This window comes from Sinocyclocheilus rhinocerous, unplaced genomic scaffold, assembly GCF_001515625.1.
Source record: "Sinocyclocheilus rhinocerous isolate Xijiao unplaced genomic scaffold, SAMN03320098_v1.1 scaffold1912, whole genome shotgun sequence".
NCBI lineage: Eukaryota > Metazoa > Chordata > Actinopteri > Cypriniformes > Cyprinidae > Sinocyclocheilus > Sinocyclocheilus rhinocerous.
In genome coordinates this window covers 323642-326978 of record NW_015634463.1, presented here as the reverse complement: position 1 = coordinate 326978, position 3337 = coordinate 323642, and positions in this window count along the sequence as shown.

Genomic DNA, 3337 nt, shown 5'->3' with positions numbered 1-3337 from the left:
TATATATATATATATGTGTGTGTGTGTGTGTGTGTGTGTGTGTGTGTGTGTTTAATACAAGTCAAATTCAACTGATCAAAAGTAATAGTAAAGACATTTATAATGTTACAAAAGATTTATATTTCAAATAAATGCTGTTCTTTTGAACTTTTCACAAAAATATGAAGCAGCACACACAATTGATAATAATAATAAATGTTTCTTAAGCAGCAAATCAGCATATTAGAATGATTTCTGAAGGATCATGTGACACGGAAGACTGGAGTAATGATGCTGAAAATTCAGCTATGACATAACTGTCGTTATTTTAAATTGGAGTACTGTTTCATAAATGTATTGTTTTTACTGCATTTTTTGATCAAACAAAAGGAGCCTTGGTGAGCATAAGAGATCTCTTTCAAAAACATGAATCTTACCGACCCCAAACTTTTGAACGGTAGCGTATATACTGCATAATTAAGAAGTTTGTAGAATTGAAAGCCCTCACCATGAATGAGATACAAAAGAGGCTGATGAAATGAGAGTGTAAAACAGTAAAATCAGGTATTTTCATCTTAAACTTAAAATGAAGTTGCAATATATGGCCATATATGGTTATGATGTGCCGTATTAGGAGAAAGACGAGGAGGAGACACTGTGTATAGAAACACTGCAGACAAAATAACGAGAATTAAAAGTTCTCTTTGCTCCTACAGATGACATACATAACAGACACACAGGCAACTAACAGAATGAAATTGGCACAAAACAAAACGAAACTCATCAGGGAGCAGGTGAGGGAAATTAACTAATCAAGAGCTAACAAGTGTGTGGGACAGGGAACAAAAAAACTGTGCTTGCAATTATAACATTTTCAGAATCCTGACATGAAGTGCCTATAATGAAACATCAGGAAACTTTAATTTTTAAAGAACTACTCAAGTCTCGAACAACAACAACAACAAAAAAACACCATTGCCATCACGGGGTCTGCAACAATCACATGAGTTCTGCAAAGGTCGGTGGTACAGTACATGTCAAAGTAGTATATGGTTATGATGTGCCGTATTAGGAGAAAGACGAGGAGGAGACACTGTGTATAGAAACACTGCAGACAAAATAACGAGAATTAAAAGTTCTCTTTGCTCCTACAGATGACATACATAACAGACACACAGGCAACTAACAGAATGAAATTGGCACAAAACAAAACGAAACTCATCAGGGAGCAGGTGAGGGAAATTAACTAATCAAGAGCTAACAAGTGTGTGGGACAAGGAACAAAAAAACTGTGCTTGCAATTATAACATTTTCAGAATCCTGACATGAAGTGCCTATAATGAAACATCAGGAAACTTTAATTTTTAAAGAACTACTCAAGACTCAAGAACAACAACAACAAAAAAAAACACCATTGCCATCACGGGGTCTGCAACAATCACATGAGTTCTGCAAAGGTCGGTGGTACAGTACATGTCAAAGTAGCATCCACATGAATGCCAGGATCCAAGGTTTCCCAACAGATCATTGCCCAGAACATAACACTGCCTCCTCCTGCCTGTCTTCCTCCCATAGTGCATCCTGCTGCCATCTGTTCCCTGGGTAAACGACGCACACACATCCATCCACCAGATCTAAGAAATGAGACTTGGGCACCCATGAGCCTGACACCGGTTCAGCGGTTGTCCTTCCTTGCACCACTTTTTGTAGGTATTGCATACCGGGAACACCTCACAAAACTTGTCGTTTTGGATATGTTCTGACCCAGTTATTTAGCCATCACTATTTGGCCCTTGTCAAAGTCACTCAGATCTTTTCGCTTGCCATTTTTCCTGCTTCCAATACATGAAATTCAAAAACTGACTGTTCACTTGCTGCCTAATACATCCCACCCCTTGACAGGCACCATTGTAACCATATAATAATTGTTATTCACTTAGTGTGCAGCTTAGCAGTTATGAGCTTATCTGTTAATCCAAAAGTTGTAGCTTCAAACCCCAAATAGGGTACCAGATCATCTAACCTCAGATTCAAACAGTTTACTGTATCAGTGTACTGAAACGTACATGAATAAAATAAATATGGTATATGGGGGAACAAACGGCATTTTCAGCAAGTCTACAATTTTCTTATTACAGAAAAAAAAACTCATTTTTTAGAACTGGTTATGCTTTAGTTTCTCTGAAAAGACCAGAGCTGTTGCTTTGTATTCAGCCATCCTCCACTGATTACAGTACTCCGTGAGACCGGTCACTGTTTACTTTGAGTGCTGTGGAGTTTAAAGAGAGCCTCCATTTCCCCTGGCTTAATGAGTGGGAGGGCAAGGGCCAGTGTACAGAGCTTCACCCTGCCTCCCTGCTCCATTATTATTCTGGAGATGAGCCCATAGCTCACTAAAAGAGCATTTCCCTGAAAGAGCAATTTCTCTAAAAGTACAATAAGCGGGTGCGTCTTCTCGACGAGAGCGGTTTTCTCTATCTCTGGGTCCCAGGAGGGCACGGAGAGTTGAGGACGGCTCAACACCGGACCTCACTCATCCTCCTCCTTCACCAGCCAACAGCAGCGGGCGGTTCGAGAGCGTCAACAAAGGCCTTACTCACGCACCCTCTGCCAACCTGTGGAACCAGGTAAGCGTTGCACTGCACACTCAGACCCCTCTTTGGTCCGCTCACAAGCTGCCCGAGTTGGGTCCCTGCGTTCCACCTCGCTGCCCCACTGCGGGTACGGCGGTGGTTTCGCTGGTCCCGTTTGCACGGTGACTGGGTGCCTGGCTAGCCCTACCCAACCCGTCTCGTTGGCTTCTGCGGACCATCAGCCTCGGCTAAGCGATGAAAGGCGGTGGGTTACGACCAATCTTGGATCTGCGTGTCTTGAACCGGGCCCTTTGCCGGTTACTGTTCAAAATGTTGACGCAGAAACGCATCTTCGGGTGCATCCATTTGCAGCGATCGACCTGAAGGATGCGTACTTTCATGTGTCAATCCTTCCGCGCCACAGACCATTTCTGCGGTTCGCGTTCGAAGGATGAGCATATCAGTAAGAGGTCCTGCCCTCCGGGCTAGAAGCGCGGCACTCCCCGGGTCCAAGTTACACCGGCCTGTCGCCAAACCTTCACCCCGTGGTCAGATCTTACATTCCTTCGGGCAGGAGTGCCCCTAGAACAAATCTCCAGGCATGCTGGGGTTTACACGGATGCCTCCATCCTCGGACGGTCCAGCTGATTTGGAGACGTTTTGGAGCCGCTCAGGTAGACCTGTTTGCCTCTCCAGAAACCTCTCACTGGCAGTTGTTCTACTCCATGACCGAGGGAACACTCGGCACGGACGCACTGGCACACAGCTGGCCGCGGGGCCTGCGC